At 42.5% G+C, this 27,501-nt stretch overlaps 1 long non-coding RNA gene across 2 annotated transcripts; it reads right to left on the reverse strand.

Moving 5' to 3' along the window:
* On the reverse strand, window positions 1-27,497 carry LOC121436958. Of its 2 annotated transcripts, none has more exons than XR_005972881.1 (3): window positions 27,479-27,497; window positions 24,668-24,762; window positions 1-131 (listed from the first exon to the last, which is right to left on the reverse strand). It is a non-coding gene; the product is annotated as an uncharacterized LOC121436958 (long non-coding RNA). The 2 variants fall into 2 exon arrangements; XR_005972882.1 differs by lacking the exon at window positions 27,479-27,497 and adding an exon at window positions 26,269-26,965.
* Window positions 27,498-27,501: the final 4 nt, after the last annotated feature.

Raw genomic sequence — 27,501 nt, forward strand, 5'->3', positions numbered from 1 at the left:
TGTAATAGAAGCCCGAGTACTGCTTCTGATGACTTCAGTTGGATCCCCAGGACTCACATTGTGGAAGCAGAGAAATGACTCCTGCAAGTTGTCCTCTGACCTCTACAAGTACACTGTAGATCATGTATGGCCTTGCCAGACACACAAAATAGGCAGACAAATAAATGTAAAAAATGTAAATGGACATAACTTACCAAACACAAAACAAAAGCCAAAAATAACCGATGTTCTTATTGCTGACTGAAATAGACTCTAAAATGATTGCTTTTTTCAAGACATATATCTGAAACAAAGGCATTAAAATGTTAACTTGAACACTTAAAAAGAAGTAAACACATACCATCCAGGAACGAGTTATTAGAAATCTAGAGTTATAATCTTAACGTTTAAGAAAGAACTAAAACTAAAGTGGAATAAAACAATTTTAAAACATGCAGTAATGTTATGTGTAAAATTCATTAGGAGAATGCAAATCTTTCATACTTATATTTCAGTCACACAGCAAAATATGGATTGAAGGAGAATTACAAGAAAGTATAAAAGCCGATTAATAATTGCAGATGAATGCAAAGTAGTTTTCTCAATGTGACCACAATCATAGGAAAATAATTTATTAAATGAGAGGCCCTGCATAACCTAACCTCAAAGGCATATGCCCTGGGAAGACATATGGAACTCTTAAGTCTGATATAATCTTTTTTGTTGAAAGCATGGATTATTCCGTGATGGGAACTTCATTTGATGTGTAATGCAGTTTCTCCCCCTTTCCTTATCAGCATTTACAGGTTATTATTGACAGTCAGAAACAAATGAGAGAAATGTCCCAGAGACAAGTCCATGGCCATCGTCACAGATATCACACGCAAAAGACATACATAATTTTGTAGCTCTCACTATCCTGTGTGTGGTCAGAGATGAATCTGTTTTAACGTGGTTGTACCCCTTGAGCTCTCAGTAAACACCAGGGAGCTAGGAGAGTGAGAATGAGAGGTGTCGTGTGTGTGTGTGTGTGTGTGTGTGTGTGTGTGTGTGTGTGTGTGTGTGTGTACAAGAATTCCTTGGCAGAGGCTGGTCTGCAAAGCCTGGTTGATTGACTCTTAGACCTGCAGTGATATGGAGATGGTGGAAGTCGCAGTCCCAGGGCCTAATTACAATTTCCTTTGTGTTCTCTTGAGCCCATGAGTAGCCACTCCTTGGGCCCCCTGTGTTGGACTTACTTAACACCTTGTCACTAACAGATGACGTTGGGACCTGACATTTAAAATATCAGAATATGTCTCCTTATCAAAGCTTTAAGTTTCTACCAGTCAAAGGACTGCTTTTCATCACATAGCAGCTAGTGCCTGTAGCTGAGGTTTCTCTGCTTTACCATAACAGTCTACTTAATATTATCACCCATGTACTTAAGGAGAGACTATAGTTTCTTCATTCTGTGATTATAAAAACTTCATGAAACTGTTTCCACATTGTAACTTGCAATTTGTACTAACATAAACCTGTCTCACTCATGTTTACTCACATATATTTGACTCCAGAATGAACTCTCTTCTTCCTTCGAGGTGAGAGCTGTGTGTTTACATTGACATTTGTTAGTGTGTGTTGTGTATATACTCATGCTTGTGCAAATATGTCCCTGGATATATATGTGTGAAAGTTAATCACTTACTGCTGTGATAGGCTATGTGTTATAATTCTCCTGGTCCTCTTCAATGATGACCTGGTGTGTAGTATACTGCTTACTTATCTCCATAGTTCTTTACTCATGTGCTGACCGATATCAGTATGGCTCAACACCCATTTTCCCAAACTGTTTTCCTCTATTGCTGTTCTCTATTTCCATGCTCCCTTTGTCCCAGTATGGCTAGAGGAATCCTTTTAAGATGGTATCTGTGTTCATCTGGTGCCTCTGGAGAATTTCCTGGGTCTACGCATTGTACTCTCTGAGCCCCTGTATGGAAAGGAAGTAATGATGCCTACCTCAAAGAATCATTTTCAGGGCCTGAATGGAGAGGAAACAAAACCTGTGTATTTTTGTGGTTGGCCGATTTCCCTTGCCCCCTTTGTGCTGCCCATGGAAGGCTGTGGCATGAAATTAGGGGCCTGAGTGCACACAGAGAAGGGGAGTTCTTGCCATGGGAATGGGAAATGCACAAGCTCACATTCCCAGTATGTGTCTGCAGTCACAGTTATCACTGTATATGCCCAGGGTGGTGAGATGACCTGGGAGGAGGAAAAACATCATTGTGTACCTTCCATTGATGTCGTCTGCACAGACAAGGCACCATCATTCCATCCCCTGGGATTTATGTGCTTCCTCATCCTGGTTTCCTCTATTTCATGAGTTTTCTTTTCCCTTCTGCTACCTTCTAGTGTAAACATAAAGGGAAATATCTGCAACCCAGAAGCAGGAGTTTGTATGGAAGAACCCAGTGTGCTGTGATGTCTGCCAGACCGGACAGAACATTGGGACAAAAGGGTGAGTTAGATCCCTTCCCCCATCCTTATCCATTCAATATAATAACAATACCTCATCTTCTGTTCATTAGCAATCCTGAGGTTAAACATGATCCTGTGTGCATAAATGCCTTCTCATCTCAGCTGGATAGAAAGACCAAAGCACTTTGGAGTAAGTATGTTACAGCAGCTATCCAAGATCTCCCTGATAAGAGCTAGAGAGTGGAACTCAAACATTGTGATTGCCTGCGAGTCTAACCCTATTTGATATTATTGTAATTATAGCTCCTTCACAATCACCCCTTGTAAGAACAAAATCTACAATACATTTACTCTATGTCTATAGAGGACCACATCACATCACTATGCTTCCTGCTTAAAACATCACACAGAACTGAGAGATATTAAGAGGAAAATGAAATTTGTGTTTTGTTTAATCATTTTCTGCATTGATTTTATTTTTCCTTCTTCCAGATATTTCTATGTTTCCTCTATATGTAGGGATAGGTCCCGCCCCTTGGGGGGCGTGTTCGCCTCGGGCTAATGTCTGCCTATAAATTTGGTGAGCATGCTCCCAGCCATTGCTTCTGCTTTCCTGGTCTCCTCTGGAACGGTGGTTCTGTAAGTCTATTTCTACATTAAAGCTATAGATATATATTTTTTTACAATCTGTCTGCATTTGTTTACGCCGTTACAGATTGGCGCCCGATGTGATGGACTAAACCCACTTAAAAAACCTCAGAAGGCTTACAAATAAGGGAGAGAGAGTTTAACACAGATTTTTGCTGTTCGTTGGTGGCATGCTGTAGAGAGATTTCCTGATTCGGCAACAGTAGCAGAAAAAACGCTGTGTCATTTTAAAGTGCGACTTCCTGGGGCTGTGCCGCCATTGCGATCTCTTTCTGGCTCCTGAGGGATACAGAGCTTTTGAATAGAGCATTTGGAGTAAAGTGCTACGATTTGTTTGATGGCAACTAGACTCGCTGTGTTCTCGGGTCTGCTCTGCTTGCTAGAGGCAAGCAAGCGCCTCATCTAAGAGAGGCTTCCTGACTCAGCTTCAGCTGCAAAACCCTGCAGCTCTTAAGAGGTCCTGCCACGAAACACTTAAATGGTGTTGACGAAAAGCTGAACGCATGCTTTTCAGTTTTCAGCCGTAGCAGAAAAAAAGCTGCGCCATTTAAAAATGCCGGGAATGCAATCTTGTGCAACCACTATGGAAGTCAGTGTTTCGGTTTCTCAGGAAATTCGGGATCAACCTACCCCTGGACCCAGCAATACCACTCTTGGGAATATACCCAAGAGATGCCCTATCATATGACAAAAGCATTTGTTCAACTATGTTCATAGCAGTATTATTTGTAATGGCCAGAACCTGGAAACAACCTAGATGCCCTTCAATGGAAGAATGAATGAAGAAAGTATGGAATATCTACACATTAGAGTACTACGCTGCGGTAAAAAACAATGACTTCTCTAATTTTGCATGCAAATGGATGGAAATAGAAAACACTATCCTGAGTGAGGTATCCCAGACCCAAAAAGATGAACATGGGATATACTCACTCATAATTGGTTTCTAGCCATAAATAAGGGTCACGGAGTCTACAATAGGTGAATCTAAAGAAGCTAAGTAAGAAGGGGAACCCAAGGAAAAACATATAGTTATCCTCTTGGCTAAGGGAAGTAGACAAAATTGCCGGGGAAAAAATTGGGATCTTGGGGGTGGGGTGGGATGGGGGTAAGGGGAGATGGGGAGAGAAAAGTTAGAAGGGAAGGAGGTCGGGCCTTGGGAAAACAGGAGGATTGGGATAAAGGAAGGTTAGACAGGGGAGCACGGAACCACAATTCTTAGTTAAAGGAGCCACTTTAGGGTTGGCAAGAGACCTGACTCTATAGGGGCTCCCAGGTGCCCAAGCCGAGGTCCCCAGTTAGTTCCTTGGGCAGTTGAGGATAGGGAACCTGAAATGACCCTATCCTAGAGCAATACTGACGAATATCTTGCATATCATCATAGAACCTTCATCTGGTGATGGATGGAGATAGAGACAGAGACCCACACTGGAGCACTGGACTGAGCTCCCAAGGTCCCAATGAGGAGCAGAAGGAGGGAGAACATGAGCAAAGAAGTCGGGACCACGAGGGATGCACCCACCCACTGAGACAGTGGAGCTGATCTATTGGGAGCTCACCTAGACCAGCTGGACTGTGACTGAAAAAGCATGGGATAAAACTGGACTCTCTGAACATGGCGAAAAATGAGGGCTGATGAGACGCAAAGGACAATGGCACGGGGTTTTGATCCTACGTAATGTGATGGCTTTGTGGGAGCCTAGCCAGTTTAAATGTTCACCTTCCTAGATATGGACGGAGGGGGGAGGTCCTAGGACTTTCCACTGGGCAGAAAACCCTGACTGCTCTTTGGACTGGAGAGGGAGGGGGAAAGGAGTGGGGGGAGGGGGAGAAGGGTGGGAGGAGGGGGCATAGGGTGGGAGGAGGGGGAGGGAAATGGGAGGCTGGGAGGAGGTGGAAACTTGTTTTTTTTTCTCCTTTTCTCAATAAAAAAAATAGAAAAAAAAATAAATAAATAAAAATAAAAATGCCGGCTTTCTGGGCTGTCCTGCCAGGGCAAACTCTGACTCTTTTATGCAGGCAGTTCGTGCGGTTTGCAAGCACAGGCTGCTGAAGTATGCTTGCTGGCAGGGACCTTGAAATGCCATAGAGTTGTGGCAGTAAACATGGCTACAGCCAGTACCTCAGCCATGAGGCTGGAAAGCTAAGGAATGGGCTGGATCCAGTCGGCAAAGCCACACCTTTAATCCTACTGATATTGCTTGGTAAATTAAAGACTCATGTGGTCAGAAAAAGAGAGATATACAGTAAAGAGAGATTCAAAGACAAAGAAAATTTTTAAATGGTTTAAAGTGTGTTAAAAATATATGCAGACTAAAAGTTGAAGTTCTTAAAGTAAAAAACAAAAAAAGGAAGAGAGTTGTTGTGTGTGGTAGCACACGCCTTTAATCCCAGTGCCTAGAAGGCAGAGACAAACAGATCTCTGTGAGTTCAAGGTGTAGTAGTGTACACCTTTAATCCCGAATGCCTGGGAGGCAGAGACAGGCGGATCTCTGAGAGTTCAAAGACAGCCTGGTCTACAGAGTTACTACAGGTCAAAGATACAGAGAACCTGTCTCAAAAAGCAAAGAGTTAAAAGTAAAAATAAACAAAATAGAGGTTAAAACAAAGCTGCACAAAGATGGAAAATACACAGAGAATTTTGATACTGTATGCTATTATGCTCTCTTTGAATTATTTGAATGCTGAGGAAGGAGCAACAGCTGCTAAAAGATATTTATTTATAAATGCTGCTGAACTAATCCAACATAGATATTTAGAATTTGGATCTAAGGATATGATACTTTGGAAAAGAGATTCTTCTTTTGTTTTCACAGAGGATCAGACCTTGTGGATTGCATTTATCCCGATATGGTATGATGGACCACGCCCTCCTGAAGGGTTGTTGTGAACATCTTCAGAAAATTGCTTCGCTCAACTGCCAACTGAGATGAAACTAGCACACAGGTTATACCATGAAAGACCTAATTAATGACGCCCCCATTCAGCAGGAAGCAGTTTGGAGAGAAAAAACTGCGCCCATGTTCCCAAATATTGTTTATAAATGTTCTTTTACATTTAAAGGGGCAAATGATATAGGTATGAATAATTTGCATTGGTATGGATTTTAAGGTCAATTTGGTTATATGTATATGTATTTCTTGATCTTGATTAAGGTATTGTGATTGTGTAGTTCATTTAAAAATATAATGTATAATTAGAAATATAGATTGTTAATTGATAATCATAATAGTCAAGTTTGTAGTCATGTTAGTTAAGATTTTCTAGATGTACATAGATATATTTTAGATAGGCATTCTTCATATCTTTCAAAGATTATAGAATATGGCATTTTAAATGTTTTAATAACTTAGGACATTTTATGACAATGAGACACTCTGCGCCTGGCAGCACCAATCTACTTTAAGAGGAAGATGGGCATCGAAGAGGCACCTTATGGAGTTTGATAGCCATTTGGGCAAGAAACTGCTCTTGCCTGGACTATTGCATAAACTGGACACAGAGAACCCACAGAGAGAGGACTACTGAACTTGCCTAAGGTGAGATGATCTTTTGGGGTTCCTGATTCATGAAAGAGTCTGCGAGACATTCTGCAGGACACAACAGATAGTGACTGAACTGACTTTGAATTTTCCTGCTTTATGGAAATGTCTGCTGAATACCATGGGCCTGAAGGCTGAAGATGGATGCCCCAACGGTACAGAGGAACCTTGGGTGACTATCCAGGCAGCAAGATGTCTCTGTCATTTCTAGAGTTTTAAAAGTTGCTTTTTTCTTGTTTGCTTAGGTAGTATTGTATCTTTCTGGAGTCTTTGATGGAGTTAAGAATAGTTAGTTATAGTTATAGTTTTCCTTAGTTATGATAAAGATTATTGTAACTTTTACTTGATAACTGTTTTGTTATATGTAATTTTGCTATGTTAAAGTTAAAGCCTTTTTTTTTTGTTTAAACAGAAAAAGGGGAAATGATGGAGGAAGGTCATTGGCTAATAAAGGAACTGCCTTGGCCCATTTTATTGGTTAGAAGATAGGTGGGAGGAGTAAACAGAACAGAACGCTGGGAGGAAGAGGAAGTGAGCTCAGACTCCACAGCTCTCCTTTCGGGAGCAGACGCCTGAGAGAGACGCCATTCTCCTGGCTCCTGGGCAGACACACGCTATGAAGCTCAGGCCCAGGATGGACATAGGCTAGAATCTTCCTGGTAAGCACACCTAGGGGCGCAACACAGATTATTAGAAATGGGCTAAATTAATATGTGAGAATTAGCCTAGAAGAGGTTAGATAGAAATGGGCCAAGCAGTGATTTAAATAAATACAGTTTGTGTGTTGTTATTTCGGGTAAAGCTAGCCGGTGGTGGGAGCTGGGTGGCGGAATGCAACCCGCAGCACCCCACAACATCTATAGATTTGCTTCTGTTTGTAAACTTCCTTTAGTCCTTTTTAGCAGTATGTCTCATATTGAGAAACACTTATGTTTACTTTTGATGATATCTTTTTATCTCCACTATAACCCTGGAGAATAATATATGTAGACCAAGAGATTCAGATTTGAAAATTGCTTCTATTTCAGCACTTTAACAAATATTGTGCTTTATCCCTTGGACTACATGCCTCATTGTAATTACGTGGTTTTCTTTTTGTCTTTTTTCTTCTACCAAAAACAGAATTCCTTCAACGTGATCTCAAGGTTTTTTTGCTTTTATTTTCTGAAGTTTGCCTATATCAATCATTTCATGTATTTCTTGGGTTCATACGCTACCTGGTTTAATCAACACTGTTTTAGGCATATCTCTTTGTGTTCCCATCCACAAGTAGTTTGCACCTTCTGTTTTCATGGCCCACATATTTCACTGCCCTCTCTTTTCCATCCTCTTTTAAGCCCGTGTTCTTCTCCTTGTAGTCTAATTCTAGTTTCATGACCTGCAAGCATGACCACACACAGCCAACTCATAAACGAATTCAAGTCTTGATTTGATATCTGAGAGAAAACTTGGGTCTTTTATCCTTACTGAGTCTGGTTTGTTTTACTGAGCTTCTGGAAAACGTGGGTCTTCTCCTACATTTATGGATGCAAAGAGTTCACCATTCTTGGAATATTTTTCTCTTTTTGGGTTAGCCAGGATTTCTACTGCTGTGAAAGATGCCATGACCAAATGCAAGGTGGATAGGAAAGGGTTGATTTGGCTTCACTTCCACAGCACTGCTCACCGTAAAGTTAGTCAGGACAAGAACTTCAGTAGGGCAGGCACCGTGAGGCAGGAACTGGTACAGAAGTCATGGAGGGGTGCTGCTTACTGGATTGGTCACAGGGCTTGTTCAGACTGGTTTCTTATTGAACCAGGACCACCCTCCATCAGTCACTCTTAAGAAAATGCTGTATGGATCTGCCTACAGCCTGATCTTATGAAGGCATTTTCTCAGTGAGGCTCGCTCCTGGCTGAGGACTCCAGATTGTTTCAAGTTGATGTAAAACTATCCAGCACACTTGGGTACGCTTTATCCCTTCATTTATGTATATATTCATCTGTGGCTTGATTTTGTTTTGACATGTATTTCTAGCCGGCCTGGAACTCACTATGTAAAGCAGGCTGGACTGGGACTTTTCATCATCTTCCTTCCTTTTTCTCTTTAGTGCAGAGATTTTGGTCACTCCGTACCACACTTATCTTGCAGTTTATTTTTCTAACCCCTTCATTTCTAAACTGATGATTAAGTATTATTTTATTTTACATAGTGGACAATTTGGGTTTCTCTCTGAAGGTAAAGAATAATCTTATTTCTTTCCAAGAAAAATCACAAAATGTAGGCAAGCTGTAAGTTTCGGTGACTGTCAGGAGGAACAAAATGGACTAGAGGGGTAGAGAAGGTCATTGCCTTTGAGTTAAGGTTCCAGAATTCAGGAAGGTTCAATAAGTAGCTGCATTGGTGGTGGAGCACGTTTAGGACAATGGTTTTCCCAAAAAGAACGAGATGTCCACAGTGTCAGGACAGGCAGGCTTAGGATTTTTACTGGGGTCTGGAAAAAGTAAAAAGAAAAGTGACACCTTTGATTTATAATTCTGAAACGGTAAGGGGCTGGGTAAATTGTTCTGTTCTTGCTTCTTTGTTTGTTTGTTTTTTGACTTGCAGATGGCTCAGTAAGGAAAAGTGCTTACTTCGAGGGCAAGCCTGATGATCTGAGTTCAGATCTCAGAGCCCATGTAAAAGCCAGATGTGGTGCTCACATCTGTAATCCCAGGATTCCTACAGCAAGATGGGAGGTATAAGCATGAGAACTGGCTGAAAGATTGTGGTCCAGGGACCCTGGAGTACACAGTGGATGCGGCAGAAACTAGAGAACTCTGCCTCAAAAGGTTGAAGACAAGAACTGGCTCCAAAATAATTTGTTCTCTTACCTCCTCTCTTGTACGATGACATTTCCATACCTGTGATCACACAAATGTGTGCTCACACGCACACAAACACACACACACACACACACACACACACACACACATTGGTGTACTTAGTACTATAGATCTCTAAGCAGCTGTCATGGTGACCAATTATTTGGGGTTAAAAAGTGTGTGTGTGTGTGTGTGTGTGTGTGTGTGTGTGTGTGTGTGTGTGTGTACCTTTCAGGGAACCAGTTCCAAGGTGCATGTGTGCCGATCAAAGACAGTTTGTGATGATTGGTTCCCTCCTTTCACCTCATGGGTCTGGGTATTGAACTCAGTAGGCAGGCAGGATTACATGTGCCTGTCTTTTTCCATTGAGTCACCTGCAAATTGAAATATTTCAATACATATGTGCATTTGTATACAAATTTAACAGCTTCATGTGGAGTTGGTTTTGGTGAATCTTCCATATTTATCTGGAGAGTGAGTAGGTTGTCTTCTATCAGGTTTCAGAAATTCATTGAGCTACATATAGGATCTACAGGGAAATTAGCTTTCATAAATCTTTTCAATGTATTATTTCCCATATGATTATTGTTGCATCGAAAGCAGTGTGTTCCAATCTACTATTGTTCCTGAGCTTTTCCTTATCCGTTGCATTAGTCAGATCTCACTAAAGCAGTGGTTCTCAATCTTCCCAAAGTTGTGACCCTTTCTTTAATACGGTTCGTCATATTGTGCTGACCTACAACTACAAAGTTATTTAATTGCTTCTCATAACTGTAATTTTGCTATTTTTATGGACAACAATGTAAATATCTTTGTTTATCTATGGTCTTATCTGATCCCTGTGAAAGGGGTCAAACTCAAAGGTTGAGAATCACTGCTCTAAAGAAACATAACTGATAGAATGTGGTCAAGCTAGTCCATTAAGGGCTATTGTCCCTGCACAGAAAAGCCATAAATGGTAGTTGTTCAGTCAACAAGACTGGATGTCTCAGAGGTTATCATTTGGCATGGGAGTTCTAGAGGATTCTTAGGGACCTGCTATTAGTCTTTGTTCAGTATTGGACTCCCCAAAACATAGGTTCACCTCCAGCCAAGGCCTCAGAAGCAGGGTAGATGAACTTGTTGGTAAGAATGAGGGCACACAAAAGCAAAAGCTTTCCTCTTCCATGTTATTTGATGTGGTCTTCCAACAGAGATGTTGCCCAGATTAGGGTGGGTCTTCTCACCTCAAATAATTCAGTGAAGAAAATCTCCAACGGGAGTGTCCAGATGCTTGAGTTTTAGTTGATTTCAGATATAGTCAAGTTGAAAACCAAGATTAGCCATCACATTCCTCAAAAAAAAACCTGCCCATGATTGCTATTTCCCTTGAAAAAGTAACATTTTGCCACTAAAGTTGAGCCCATAGAATTATTGTGGGTTTCAAAGATATCTCTTAATTGCATATTCTTTTGAGCATTTCTCAAATATCAGAATTTTTATCTCAGGTTTCCTTTTATTTGTAATTGGCTACTATGTTTTTGTTCATTTCTAAGTGTTCAGTGTAACATTTAAGGGGTATGTGCTTTAAAAGTCAGTAGTTATCTTAACAGGCAACCTGAAGAGTATTTTCTTTGCTTGATAAATTCATATACATTTACATTTCTTATGATATCAGTACGCTTGGTCATTTAGAATCATCTCTGTTCTATTATATAAGTAGCACTTACCTTAATGATGTCTGTGAGATGCTCTGTATCCTAGATACAAGAATTCCTTGATCTTGTGCATGGTTTTCAAACTTGTATTTTCCCATCAGGGCATTGTCTTCATTTATCAACCATTACTTGGAAGAGTGTACATCTGACACTTGATGGATGTCCTAACAACACGCTTCTCAACTTATGAAAAGAGGTTTGTTATATCTAAGAAGTTTGGTTTTTATTGTTTTTATTGAGCTATACATTTCGCTCCGCTATCCTACCTTCCTATACTCTCCCCTTCCTCCTCTCCTTTGACCCCCCCCCCCCCCACGGCCAGTTTTCTCAGGAATTCTTATCTTTTTCTCCTTCCTATGTAGACCGGCAATGTCTCTCTTCCTTCTCTAGGTTGTCTGGGGTTGTGGAAAGTAAGCTGGTTTTTCTTTGCTTTATGTCTAAAAGTCACTCATGAGAGAGTACATATTACATTTGTCTTTCTGGGTCTGGTAAGAAGTTTGTTTTTAATCCATGTTCCTGAGCTTGAAGGTATTTAGGTTGTCTACTTATTATATTGTCTATTTAGATTGATTATTCAGTTTTAACTTATTTTTATTTTTCGTCATGAGATTGGAGTGTATTTGTGTGTGAAATATGTACACATGAATTCACATGCCCATGGTGGCCAGGAGAGGACACTGGTTCCCCTGGATCTAGAGTCACAGAAAATTGTAAGCCACTCAGGTCCTCTGCAGTGGCACAGTGCACTTTAACCCCTGAGACATCCCTGCAACCTTACTTAGACCTGCTTTCTCTCAGGGTGCATTCTCACAGAGCCCAAAGGTCTTCAAAGGCATTTTGCTCTCAGAAAAAGTCTAGGGCACAAGGGAGGATGGGCAGGGCATCTCTATATGCAGCTTGTGCCAGATTGTGGTCATAGAAACCAAGATGACATTTATGGAACACAAGAATACATGACAAGGACAGCAGACGTTCCCCGCCCCCAATAATGGGACTGAGCTGAGAGTGTGAGTGCCCTATGGTGGGGGCTGACCCCTATGGACACAGGAAGATAAAACTCTTAGATGCAAGCCAGAAAATGCTGCTTCACTTCCTGAGGGAGAAAGACATGGAGGCTTCTGGATATACAAGCATGTACCCGTCCTGATTCAGAATGACCATAAACCATTTTCTGGGAAAAGGTGGGGTGTTTGTGGAAAATAAAATAGGCATCAGTGCCTGCACTCGCCCAACTCCCGGCTCTGTGAAAAGGGATGTGAATGGCTCATCCACAAATCTCTTGAACCTGTAGTGATAATGCCTGCTTAAACCATCACCAGTGATAAGCGTGAATGTCTCAGATGGATGTGAAAAGACTCCTTTGACAGACTTGCTAAGAATGTGATTTGAACATAAAAACTTTTATTGATTTTATAGAGCTATACATTTTTCTCTGCTCCCCTCCCTTCTTCTCCCCTCCCCTTTTATCCACTCCCATGGTCTCCATGCTCCAAATATACTCAGGAGATCTTGTCTTCTTCTACTTCTCATGTAGTTTAGATCCGTGTATGTCTCTCTTAAGGTCTTCATTGTTTTCTAGGTTCTTTGGGATTGTAGCACAAACTTTTCTAGATTTTAACAGAGACTTTTCTCTGGGCACCAGGCTGGTGCCAAATACTTAGAAATGTACTTTAACAAATTCTGTTGATTACAATTTCAACATAATTTCTTTATAGATCCTCTGGGAATTTCACATCATGAACCCAAATCTGTTTGTTTTGAGGTACCTGCATATATGCCCCTCACCCAACAAGAGAATAAGCCACTAAAACAAAGGTAAAACAAACGAAAATCTGAACCCAAGCCAACGACCAACCTCTTTGCCCCTCGATCTTTCCCCCCCATACAACACATCTGGTCATTCATCTTAGTGGCATTGGGATCCTTGGTGATCACATACCACACCATTTTGTCCAATCAGCTCTTGTTGCAAACATTTATTGCAATAAGTCTTTTGTCTCATTTGTGGCCTCTGGTTTCTGGTACCCATCGTCAGTGTACCCTCACCAAAACTCACCTCAGACATTCCGGGTCCACCATGAGTAATGGAGATCATACAGGTATCATTCCAGAAGACCTGTCCCTTTACGAGTTCCAGCCAGTTAATGATGGGGGAGATGTTAGGATGGGCCAACCCAAGGCCCTGAATATGGGCCTAGGATGTAGTTGAGCTTGTTAGTCCAGCCCACTCGAGATACCCCCCTCAGGCTAGGGGCAGAGCAGCTGTCCTATGGCCATGCCATCAGCACCCGTTCTTGTGAACAGACTTCACTGTGGTTTCCCAGCCACCCAGACCCGAGTAATCACACAGAAACTATATTAACAAAACAGCAGCAATGCAGGCCCCACAGATCGGCATGGCCCCAGTGTCATCATGACACTCAGACACCAGCATGGCCCCAGGTGGTAGTCCAGATCTCTAACAACCACATGGCCTTCAATGCTGACAAGAGCCATGGACATGAACTCAGACCCTGGCCTCTGTAGGGCCACAGAGCCAGACAAGACCCTTGGCAGCAGCTCGGGAATGGACAACACCAAGGCCCCGGTTGGCAGCATGCGTCTCTCAGATCAGGGACACTCCAGTGAGAGCACAAAACTAGGACACCAACAAGGCCAGTGGACAAAGCCCAGACTCCAGGCTTCTGTGTACCCTTTAGTGGCAGCATGGACCATGGACATTAACACATACCCAGACATATCAATTAAAAACAGCTTGAGTCCTGATGGTTGGCGTGGTAAGAAGACCACCCACCTCAGCTTGTTCCTCACCACCTTCACGTCCTCCATTGTCCCTCTTTTCATAGCTCATGAACCATTCGGCTGCTCTTTCTCTCCCATTTCTCCACCACACATTTTGCTCACCATAATGGCTTCCTGGAAGTACCGGGTCGACCTGTGAATGTCTTCCCGCCAGCCCAGGCTTTGACAATGCAGGCTTGCCTGTGGGTGTGTGGCACCTGCCTGAACAGAACGGTGTCAGGCAGCCTGGGGATATCTTCCCGGCACCCAATGACTGCAATGTTTTAAAAATTGTGTGTATATGTTGTAAACATTGCTGCTCAGATGGAAAGGGATCCTGGCAGTCGGGAGGCAAGGAATACCACAATTCACCATAAGCTTAGGAGCTCACAGCCCTGCTTCAGGGAAAGTTTTCCCCAAATGAACAGCTCTGCACTGGTAGGGGAGGGTTTCCCCAGCCAAGTTGTTGCAGCTTTGTTGTTACAGTCTCTGAGAGATTGGTTAGTTTTTTGCCGAATTGGTCAGTGGAAGAGTGTGTTTCTATGGCTTTGGTTTCAGGGGCAAAGTGTGTTTCTTTCACTGGCCTGTTTAAACTTTTGTCTGTGGTTTCAGGGCCAGTGAATTGATTCTAATCTCAGGGTCAGTGTATGTTTCTTTTGCTCTGGTTTCAGGATCAGGGTGTGCTGCTTTGGACAGAAATGGGTGTTGTTTCCCCTAGAAACAGATATGCAGTCCATTGTGGTCCACCAAGTGAGTGCTGAGAACCCAGCCCAGGTCTTCTATAAGAGCAGCAAGTCCTCTTAACCATGGAGCCATCTCTGAAGTCCAAGTCATCGAACATTAAACGTAATTACTAGTTTTCTACTTTTCCCCATAATGACAATAGACATCTTCTTATACTCAGGTAGGTATAAGTTTCATTATTATTTACCAATCCATAAAGTTTCATTTCTATGTTCCTTAGGTTCTCAATCCCAACCACTGCCCTATCCTGTCTGCAGGAAAATACAACAATCTGATATTATAGATAAATTTATATATGCTGGAATGTATTAGGATAGAACCAGAGTTCAGAGACATCTGGCCTTCATTCATCTTGAATATATGTTTAAATTTATCTATTTTGTTGCCCATGATAATTGTTCATTCTTACTATTAAATGGTGTCGCAATGTATAGCTACGCTGAAAGTTTTATAATTTAGTTTTATTTCATGTGTGTATATGCTCGCCTACATATAGGTATGAAGAGCAAATGTATTTCTGGTGCCTGTGGAGGCCAAGAGAGGGCATTGGATCCCTTGGCACCATAGTTACAGACAGTAGGGAGCGCCATGCCAGTTTTGGGAAATGAGTCTTTTACCTGTTGGCTATTGTTTAGGTTGTTTTCAATTTCAGTGTCTTGTATATAAAGCTGGTGTGAACTGAAATAAATAAATCATTAAAAGAAAATATGTCCTCTTTCTCCAGGTTATATATTTGGGAATGTGATGGCCAGATGACAATTAACATATGAAGACATTGGGAAATACTTTTCCAAGTCTCTGTCCTGTTTTCCATGGCCACCAGCAGTGGGTATGAGAGTTTCATCCTCCACAACCTGCCAGGTCTTTGTATGACAAGTCTTTATTTCTGAGAATTTTATGGGGGTGTCGACAGTCCCCTCAGAGTCATCTGTCTCTCTTCCTTAAGTGTTAAGGATGTTGCTGCTGTATGTTTCTCTTAGTGGAGCATCTACTCACCCTTCTGGCCAACTTTTATTTCCTGAATTGTCTATTTTCTCAGTGACTCTTTTTGAGGTTTTATGCATTCTGGAAACAAGAAGACTGTCATCTGATACACAAGTTCCAACATTCATTTTCCCAGGTAAGAAAAATATGTTTCTAACATATATTTGGTAGAGTGGACATATTCTCACTTTATGGAGTTCTTAACAATTCAGTTGTTCATTTAATGAAAGGGGGTTTGTCATATCTAAGAAGTTTATCTATAATTCATTCAATTGTTTTCTGCTACATGATTCATATTTAGGTTGTATTTTGGATCAATTACCTTTTAGATTATTTTCACTATTTACTGAGTGTCTGCCTGTATGTCTGTGTGTGCCATATGTACGTTTGAGTTCAGTTGCCCACCGAGACCAGAAAAGACTGTCAGTTCCTCTGGATCTGGACTTATAGGCAACTTTGGGCCTCCATATAGGTGCCTGAAACTAAAGTCAGGTCATCTGCAATAGCCAAAGGCACTCCTAACCTCGAAGATGTCTCTCTAGTCCTGTGTAGATCATTTGTTCATTTTGGGTTGACTTTTGTATCCTGTGACTAACAACTTGTCTATATTTATAGTTGTGCATGGGGATGTCTGCTTGTCCCAAATAAGACAGAAAGACAGGGCATTGAAGGGGATATGAGAGGAGAAAGAGTCTCTCACCCTGTGATCTAATTTATATTTTTATAACTGACACTCAAGAAACCTCAACCCAACTGATAGAGCCGAAATTATCTACAGATATAATGCAGCTTTTTCTAAGACATCTCAAAGAAAGTTTTAAAATAACAAAATATAAACTAGAGTCTGAAGATAGGGTTCATTCTTTAATTTCTCTGGATGTCTTCCAGAGGATCTAGGGTTGATATGCAGCACCTACCGGATGGTTCACAAGTGTCTGTAACTCCAGTTCCGAGACATCTCAAACTCTGGTGCCCTCTGTGGGCAGTAGGTACTCACTCATGTGGTGCATATATTCCCTGTGGAAAAACATTAAACAAATAAAAATAAATTAATGAATTGTGCTTACTTAGGACAAGAATACTTGTAAATTCACCTAATAACCTTACAATTTAATTTACTTAAAGAAATTTTAAAAGGGATAAGAACATTTCAAAAGATTATTTTTTCATTTTTGACTTTTGAATAACCAATTGTATATTTTTTCCTAATGGGAAAACAGAACCCATTTAAAGACTCAAAGTATTCTTACATGTAATTTTAAACAATGTAACTTTGAGAGCCATAAAAATCTTCACATTTCTCACTCTCCTGCCCTCCTCACACACCATTGGCAATGACACCCAATCTCATGTCTCTCTCTAGTCCTCACTCAGGCCTTCATGCATGAGCCATCCATATTCTATGTGAGCTTCTGTCCAAAACATTAATAATCCCACAACCTTTGCTGTATTCTGGCTTTTCCTGAAATTCTTTTATGCAGCTTAGTCATAGATCCACCTTCACCAGGGTCAAGGTTATTAATGGGACAGGGTGATCCTCAGGCTGCTGGTCACTGTACTGGGCTGTTCCTCCCAAACACCACAGGGAGTCCCAGAAACACTCGGTGAAGAGCATATGCCTGCTTCACTGAAGTGTCTTTGTGTCTTTGCTAAAGGTGTCCCCTCACACATGTGTGACTCTTCTGTCCCCTTCATATTCTTTTCTGTCTTATTGTCATTTCCAATCAGGCACGCTGTCTTCATTTCTCTATGTTTATAAGGAGTTTGGGAAGTCAGGTGTTCATCCTCCAAGGTTGTCCCTTTTCAAGGTTGTTTTCAAGCTGGGGTTCTTCATATTCCTATGAGTTCCAGGATAAGCCCATTAGTTTATGAAAAGTCTGTTGAGAGTTCTCTTGGTATTGCACTGGATCTACAGATCTGTTTAAGGAGAACAGACACATGCATATTCCATCGCATGAAGGTGATTGTAGCGTGAGTTCTAATTGGTCTTAATAATAAAATCGGGAGTCAGATATTAAGTATTTGGAGCTATAAGATCAGAACAGCAGAGCAGCCAGACACTAGTTCTTTCCTCGACAAAATCCTCAGACCAAATGGAGCATCCTGTCTCTACAAGACCTCAGACTGACTGCCTGAATCTCCTATCTCCTCCCACCTTATAGTCCTCTCTTGGCCCAGCCATATCCCTTTCAGTCTCCATCGCCCTAATGCTGGGATTAAAGGTGTGTGACACCAAAGCACTTTGCTGAAAGATGTGAGTCACCACTACCTGACTTTGTTTATTTTTTAAACTGGATCAATCTTATGTAGCCAAGGGTGGCCTTGAACTCACAGAGTTCTGTTTCTTAAGTGTTGGGAAAGGTTAGTGACAACACTGCCTGGTCTCTATGGCTAACTAGTGGCTATCTGCACACACTGATTCTCAGGCAACCTTTATTGTCATGGGACAAACAAAATATCACCACAGTACTAACCACAGTTTAGTACTCATGTGTTTTCCCATGAGTCACGCAGATTTTAGCAGTGTATGCTATGGACTGTGTACAGAGGGGTGTTTGATGGATGGTTCTTACCATATGGATTATTACCATGACTCCTGCTAAGGGTTGCTCTGACACCTACTTCCATGTGCAGTTACTAGTCTAAAAGCATTGCTTGTCTTTGAGTAATGTTTCACTTTTTTCTGTTTTGCTTATTAATGTATTTACTCATGCACTTGTGTCTACTCAGAAACACCCATTTTTTAAAGGAGTACTCCTTTGTCATCATTATATATTGTGATGCTTAAATTATCCCATAATGTGCCCATGGGAGGACACACATTCAGGTGGACCTGCTCTTCACTTGTTATCTGCCTAGATCTCTGGATTATCTGACCATCCCTGGAAGACTGTCACCAGCAAATGCTAATTGTCAGTGACACTTTGTGTCCTCTGTCTATCAATGTCTGGTCTCTTCTATGAGAAGAACAGCAGGATTGCAGAGAGAACACGCAGAATGTTGACAAGAAGCTGACATGAGCCCTTGTTTCCAGTATGTGAGTCATCAGTGCCACCAGTGTGTGTGTGTGTGTGTGTGTGTGTGTGTGTGTGTGTGTGTGTGTGTGTGATGTATACATGGGTGTGTATAGGAAGGGTCTGTGAGATGAACAAAGAAGAGGAAGATGTCACTGCACATCTTTGACTTGACTGGATGCAGACAGACTACTCCATCGCTATATTCACTACAGTAGAGTGCATGAGCGTTCTCATCTGCCTTTCTCCCCTCTCCATGAGATTTCTCTCCTCCTTCTCTGCCTTCTAGTAGAACAGGGGAGAAAACAGTGAACTCTCCATGCAGAACCAACTCCTGGAGAAGAACCAAGTGTGGTGTGGTCTTGTCAGCCTGTTACCTGAGCAAGAGTGACAAGATCATGTGGGACTCACCAGGTGAGTCATTTCCTTTTCTCTTCCCATCCTTGTGACCAGCAGCTGGTCTGTGATGCCTTGTAGGAACACATCTTGTTGAGCAGGTAGCAGCAAAGAGCAGCACTCTTTGGAACAATGGCATTCATAGACTCCCCAGATGACTGAACCCTGTAGGGGTCCCTTTAAATGACCAGGACTGAAATGGAAGCCATCCCCATCAGACCATTTCCCCGAATGGGCCATGCATAACTGCATCACATTTGCAGGGAGTACTTATTAAAATGGTAGATATCTGGGTCCACAACAGACACTGAATCAAACCCTGGGAAGTGGGCTGTGGCATAGCCACTTCTTTCTGATGGCTGTCCATGTTAAAACGTGTTGCTAGTGGGTTTGATATTCTGTCTTCCAGGATATGGAGTCACAGACTGTTTAATTCCATACCATGTCCTCTTGTTACTGCCTTAAATATCGGTGTCTTATATGGCATATCAAATAGGCAAATCAATTCCTTTAGATATGTTTATCCAGCTATTCACATACTGGCCTCTTTTGTGGGCACCGTGTTTCTGCACTGAGAAGATTACCACGGATCTTGGAGTATTGTGTTATATGGGTAAACTGTCAGGAAGCAGTGGAAAGCAGTCCTAGATACACCTGAGATCAAGCTGTCCCTCTTTCCTTCCCACAGACGATTTTCATAGTTCTCTTGGAGTTCTACAGTGTTGCTCTGACAGTCTTTGTGTCCCCTTCTGTGTTCTTTGGGATGGATCCTTAGAAGAAAGATCCCAGGTCCCCAGAATGCACGCTTGAGGTTTTCACTAGCATAAGACCCATCCATAGGCTTGGAGAACAGTTGCATTCTCTCCAGCAATGGAGAAGAGTGTCTTTTTGCTATCAGACTACCCACGGGGAGAGCTGAGAGGAGGGGACTGCTATGTGAGAAACCTGTGGTGAGCATTTCCTGAAATCAGGAGAGTTACATGCTCAGACTAGACCCCTCTGCCTGTCTTTGTCTTTGAAGACGTGGTTCCTCTTCCTCTCTGTGTCCTGTAGCTCTGGTTCTAGTTCCACAGTGTGGGAAAGGGAAGTCACGTGCTTGGTGTAACCTCAATGTCCTCCTTAAACAAATTGCTTTCTTATAGATCATCCATACTTGGTTAAGTATGGAGACATGTTAACTGCACTATCACATGGAAAGCAGAATCAGAAAAAAATCTATTCCGCACCCAGGATAACTTCCAAGACAGACACCACACAAGGTTTATCCTCCCTCCCCTCTGTAAGGGAGATATAGCCAGGAGCAGGGTGTGGCCTTATAGCTATCACTATGGGAAGGATGGGCCAAATTTTCCTTGGTTTCCCAGGGCAGCATTTGTTTTTCTTTGTGGACCAGACAGTTTAAGGCAGTCTCTTTGAATGGTTTCCATGGGAATCCACTTGAGCAGATCAAAGAAGGGAAAAAGGAATTGTGTGAGACATGTAGATGTGGGGTTAGAATGATGATGCCTGGCCCACCATAAACTACTAATTCACAGAAATAAATTGATGACATGGCTGAAGAAAGTGTGTGTGTGTGTATGTATGTTTGTGTGTGTGTGTGTGTGTGTGTGTGTGTGTACGTTCACTAAATCTTGTATAATTCCTGTGTGCTCAAGGCCTTTACAGTTTCAGTATACAGTTTCAGTATCCATGAAGAGAACCAAAAGGGGACTACTGTATTCTGAAGAGCACATTATTTCCGACAAGTAACTTGAATGGCCTCCTGCTCTCCCCAAATGTCACACAGTAGTCTCTTCTATTAATGACTGACATCTTGGAACCGATTCTAGTCTATGCACTTATGAGTACTCAGCCAACCACAATTCTCCCTCTGCAGCTTGATGGGGCAGAGGAAATCCCTTATAGGACGGTGGTAGTTTGAATGAGGATGATCTCCATACGCCTCTTTTGGTGAATGTTTCAATCCCAATGGTGGATGGTTTAAGAAAGATTAGGATGTGTGGCCCTATTGGACGAGGTTTGTCACTGGGTGTGAGTTCTGATGACTCAAAAGCCCTCTGCCTCCTGCCTGTGATCAGGATGTAAACTCTCAGTTTCTGCTACAGTGCCCTGCCAGGCTGCCTGCTGCCATGCTGCCCACAGTGATGGTACTGGACTAACCCTCTGACACTGAAAGCAAGCTCCCAATTTAATGCTTTGTTCTGTAAATTCTCTTCAGCACAGCGCCTCTTCCCAGCAATAGAACAGTAGCTCAGTCAATGTCCTGTGGCTGTCAAGGGACTTGGGGTTCCTGCTTCTTTTCTTCTGTGTTATCTCTTCTTGTAGGGCTCAGGGGATAATTTCTCTTTCAGTATCTAGTTAGTGGCTCCAAAATGAGGGTGAGGTAAAGGAAATACTTTGGAAACATTCGTGCAACAGAGAAGGGACCCCAAGCTTGGTCTAAATCGTAAGGGTGAATACATATTACATCTAAACCATATGCAGACCATATTCATGGAAAAGTACATGGCAACCACACCACAAACACCAGGTTGCTCTTGGAAGTCCCCAGCAGGCATGGTGCAACACAATGGCAGTGACTGACCAGGATACAACTTGCCTGGGAGGCAGCGATCTGGGGACTGTACCACAGCCTCCTGGAGAGGAGATGGAAAGTCTAGGAAATCCATCCATTCCAGTGTCAGGGGATTCAAGGTGACCACCACATTCATATTCTCTACAGAGCACCACTCTGTATCCCGTGTGCACTGCCCACTTTACACTCAGGGAGGATGAAGTGAGTTGTGGAGCACTTCAGTTGCTGCAATCCATAAATGGAACTGCTCTAGTATTGTATCAAGTTTCCAAACACACTGAAAACGCATTGCTATTCCATAAAACATCAGCCCCTTTAAAGAAAATAAATGTAGGCATGTAGTTTGAATGCCACCTCCTGGCCATAATGGGGACTACATCAGTGAGAGTCTTGGGCCCAGTGGAGTCTATGTTTGGGTGGGAGGGAACATTGGCTGTGACCTGGACTTGAAGGGACCTTACCTCTGGAGATAAAGCAGTGTTTTTTCACTTCAGTATATTTTCCTGGTACATAAACCTTGACATCTTAGGTATATCAAATGTAAACCCGAGATTGGAGACCAATCCCAGTCTAAGGCTAACATAAAGCAGCCTCATTAGATAGAGATGGTGGAGCTCTGTGTGCAAACACACACACACATATGCACACAGGCATGCACAGAGCATGAGAGTAGATTCCATTTGTCCTTCTACTTCATTGCCCAGAAACGGAACACAATGACTACTTCTAAAGTACAGAAGGTATAAACATCGTTTATCCAGTGTGTGGTTGTGTGCCCGTGTGCATATGTGTGTGCTTCTGCAATTGTATGCATACATGCATGTGGTCAGGGGATAGAAGGCAGCCTCCGGTGTTGTACCTCAGGCGCCATCCCCCTGAAGTTTTTCTTAGACAAGGTTTCTCACTGGCCTGGAACACGCAAGGCAGGCTGGGTTGGCTGGGCAGCACACTCCAGGGATAGGCTTGCCTCCACCTTCACACACAAGCATGTCCCACCACACCTACTACTTTTCCTGCTGTAGTTTAACTTCATTTTCTTGATGATGCTCTCTGTGAATGACACTCAGGGCCTCATGCCCACAAGGCCAGCAATTTATTGATTTAGCTGTCTCCCCAGCCCCACTTTTACCACCCGAGCACAAGCATTTTTCTCAGTTTACACTTTAAAGTACTTTCCTTCCTGGATACGAAATTTCAAACACCACAGGAAAGCACATGTACTACCATAAGGAAATCTGTGCCTGTTGCTGGGCTTATTCCTACCCCTAAGGCACAGGGCTGTCTGCAGGGAAATCTCCAGAGAGTGAGCTATCTGAGTAGAGTCCCAGCCGCCATTTTCTGTGCGCCTTGCTGTATGTGTTGGTGAGGAAGTCACTTCCCCATTTAGGGGATGGTAATCTTTAATGTGTCTGCCAGGGACACACAGGGCTCTGCCTAACATCCAGTGAAAAGAGGATGGTTTCCCATGACAGAACTAAGCTGAAACTTTCCCACAGTGAATGGAATGATAATAGTCCTGCTAACTATTTTGTGTGTTTAGTGCAGAGTCTCAGAGCAGCCCAGCCCAGCCTGGGACTCTTCCCCTTCCTCCCTCAGCCTTCAGAGTGCTGCTGGTCCTCCCAGCTTACCACACTGCCCCAGCTCAAGTATTCATTTTAATGTAAACACATTCTTAATGCTACTGTTTTCTTCTCGGCCCAGTAACATTTTCATTCCATTTCTACATGTATATTGTTGAATTCCCACGAAATAAGTAATTTTATCATTGATTTCCCTGCAAAAATTTATTTTATAATGATCCACATCTCTTGAAAAACCATGTACTCTAAGATTGTTTTTCTAAGAAATTTCACATTTTCTGAGATATTTCTGGTTTTTGTTTGGTTTTCATTTTGAGGCAGGGCCTCTCTGTGCTATTAAGGCTGTTCTGAAACTTCTTAGCAGTAATGATCGTGTAACCCCAGTGTTCAAATAGCTGGAAGTGCACGCATTTGCCACCTAACGCTGATGAAAACTGTTCTCATTACTGCCTGGCATTTGACCATTTTTCTTCATTGTTTCACAACAATTATTTTAATTTGTACATAATTTTAAAATGAACATAACTTAATAATAATTACGTTGTGTATATTCCTATGTGTATGTACACATGAATTCCTATGCCTCCAAAGGTCAGGAGAGGTCATACCTTCCTGGAGCTGAGGTATGGTCCTTCAAGGATGTTGGAAATGGATGCTGGAAACTACCTTGGATCCTCAGCAACAATAGAATGCACTCTGAACCACTGAGTCATCTCCCCTGCCAGACTGTAGACTGTTAGATTCCGTTAGCCTTTATAATGTTCATATTTTAAATTCCACTGTGTTTTCCCCTTGGTCAATGACCTGGAGTTGATGCTTCTTTTTTTTCTTGTTTAGATTTTAGTTATACTTTTAATTATGTCTGTCTGTCTGTCTGTGGTATGCACATGATTGGCAGAGGCATTGACTCCTGATGGGGCTAGAGTTAAAGGCAGTTGTGAGCTATCTGCCATGGGGGCTGGGAGCCATACTCTCATAAACAGTAATGACTCTCTTGTCTCTTTCCTCCTCCCTCTACGCCTTGAGTGCTGGTATTACAGGTGAGGGTGAACATGCCCAGAGGGTCAAAGAACACAGAGCAATTTCCATTCTAGGCAATCATTCTGCCACGAGAGCTATGTCGCCAGTCCCCATACTGTGGCTTTTTAAATTCACCAGTGATTTCTTTTCATGGTATAGCATTCTCATTGAACAGCTACCAGAGAAATCAAGAATATAGCTGGGAATGTGTGCACAGCCAGGGGAGCAATAGCAGTGTCTAGGGACCACTTTTAAAAATCCCCAAATGTGCTCCCACCACATTTGTGAAGAGCTTGGGACCGGGCCGTCAGATGCTGGGCAGATCTAAGTGCTGTAGCATCCTCGAGTCCAGCCTCTGGCAAGGACATCCTGTTCCTGAGAGCAAGTCTCCTGCCAGCAAACCTACCTTACATGCCCAGCTTCCCAAAGGTCAGCAACAAGGGACTAGAGGCTGTTGTTGTACTGTCTGTGGATGTGTGTGCACAGCCAATGACCCAGACCCTGCAGAAGAATCACAAAACAGGAAAAAGGTTGGTCAAAGAATCAGACACATCCTTAAGCTCAGTGCTGAAGACATAAAAAAAGAAAATTTGGAAATATAGCATAGTGTGTGGAAATAGAAATGACGGAGAAAGAAGAACAGGATTTCCCTTGCACGGAGATGTGAGTGTATGTGTCCTGATGTGGGGCTGTGCCTCCCTAGGAGTGTGGGGACAATGATGAAGGGATCCCAGAGATATCTGAGAAGCCGGATTCTGCATTTGGATGTCTGTACAGCAATGGTTCTCAGCCTTCCTATGCTGTGACGTGACTCTTAATACAGTCCCTCATGCGTGGTGATCCCAACCAGAAAATTATTTCTGTTGCTTCATCATCGCTGTAAAGTTGTTACAGGTAAGAATCACAATGGAAATAGTTTTGGAGATAGACGTTTGCTGAAGGGGTCAAGTCACAGGTTGAACCACTTTTCTAGAGTCAGAGAGATGTGGGACCTTCCTAGCCCCAGCAACTTTGGTTCCCTGAGCCAGGATGTCCTGGACCCATTTTCCAAACACAGGCTGGGAATTTCTGTGAGGAGAAAACAGAGTGAGACCCTCTGCTCTGAGCTGTGCTTCCCACTCTGTGCATTGAGAGCATCACACTGCTCATGTGCTAATTTGGGGGTCTTTAGTGATAATACCTGCTTTAAATACCAGTCACAAGTTCCTGCATATGTGACAGACTAATGTTGATATATGCAATTGGAATTACAGGCTGGCCTTGAACTCAGACATCCAACTGTCTCTGTCTTGTGAATGTTTGCTCCATGCCCAGCTGTCAAAAATAAGCATTTCTAAAGGCAGTCTTCTTCTGGAGAAATAGGGACAAACAGTTGCTGCAGAATTTAGAGACTGATTTCACTTCAACTTTGCCTAAAACCTACTCACTTCCTTCATCTGTAAACCTGCCAAGAGCAGTACATGCTGTAGAACAGCCATTTTCAAAAATACACTGAATTTTGGGTTCACTTTTTAAGAGACAAATGTTAGATTCTTATTCTGTTGGAAATTATGCTACGGTTAGCTGTACTTAGAAAACTTTACATCTGAAAATTATTCATCAGCAACTCGTTATCAAATTGTTAAGTTTTACAATGACTAGTTTGGGTATTCAAACTATCCTGTGTCAATACACGTGGAATAACTGATGTCAGTAAATGGAAGCACTGTGTCTCCATGTGGTCAGACAAATCCAGAGATGTTAGAGCAATGTCTCCACAAGGAAAATGCACAGCGCATCCAGGTGCTATCTGCCCTCTCCCAGACAAGGCTGCACAGGGCAGCTCTCCTGCTGATCACTGCAGCATGGCTTCATCCCTCTTTCATACCTCCATCCCTACCCTGTCTTTGGAACCATCTCCACTGTCTCCACACACTACCTCATCCCGCCCTCCCCAGGCCTTTCTCTGTTCAGTGCCAAGTCACCTTGTACCAAAAGGAAACATATCATGACAATTCCATAACTCACCTTCCACACAGATCATATAATCCAAATGTCATACACAGCTGACAATGACAACATTTTCCTTTCTGTCCTATCCCCAAGCAGTGTCCACGTTGTCTTCAAGGTTCTGGCAACTAGCCTTGTTCTCTGCTCTTAGATCCACTGTTCTCCATGGAAGCAAGCACGCCCACAACTTGGTTTGTGCACGGTCTTGCTTCTATTTGCCATTCAGGACTCAGATCACATGCTAACTTCTGAAACCTTTGGGGGTAACATCACATACGACAATCCCCATCACAACTATTTCCTGTCCCCTTTATGATCTTTAAAGCGCCAATAATACACGGAATTGCTGTGATTACTGATTTCTTCTGCTTACTGACAGTTTGCCTATCTAACACGATATACAAGGACCCGTGCTAGTCTTCACAGTGCAGGAACAAGGTGTTCACTAAAGAGGCCACTATGTGAATATCTGGATAAACGTACACGAAGGAATTGATTTGTCTATTTGATATGCCATGCAACACACTGGTATTTAAGGCAGTAACAAGAGAACATGGTATGGACTTAAGCAGTCTGTGACTTCATATCCTGGAAGACAGAATATCAAACACACTAGCAATACGTTTTAACATGGACAGCCATCAGAAAGAAGTGGCTATGCCACACCCCACTTCCCAGGGTTTGAATCAGTGTCTGCTGTGGACCCAGATATCTACCATTTTAATAAGCATGATTCAGTGTCTGTTGTGGATCCAGATTTCTACCATCTTAATAAGCAATCCCTCCAAATGTGATGCAGTCATGCATGGCCCATTCGGGGAAATGGTCTGATGGGGATTGCTTCCATTTCAGTCCTGGTCATTTAAAGGGACCCCTACAGGGTTCAGTCATCTGGGGAGTCTATGAATGCCATTGTTTCACAGTGTGCTGCTCTTTGCTGCGACCTGCTCAACAGGATGTGTTCCTATAAGGCATCACAGACCAGCTGCTGGTCACACAGATGGGAAGAGAAAAGGAAATGACTCACCTGGTGAGTCCCACATGATCTTGTCACTCTACTGTACTGAATATAAGGATGGAGTAGTCTGTCTGCATCCAGTCAAGTCAAAGATGTGCAGTGACATCTTCCTCTTCTTTGTTCATTTCACAGACCCTTTATACACAGCCATGTACACATCACACACACACACACACACACACACACACACACACACACACACACACTCACATTGGTGGCAATGATGACTCACA

This window comes from Microtus oregoni, unplaced genomic scaffold (assembly GCF_018167655.1).
Source record: "Microtus oregoni isolate MIOR12 unplaced genomic scaffold, Mior012 000050F_012, whole genome shotgun sequence".
In the NCBI taxonomy this organism is placed as follows: Eukaryota; Metazoa; Chordata; class Mammalia; order Rodentia; family Cricetidae; genus Microtus; species Microtus oregoni.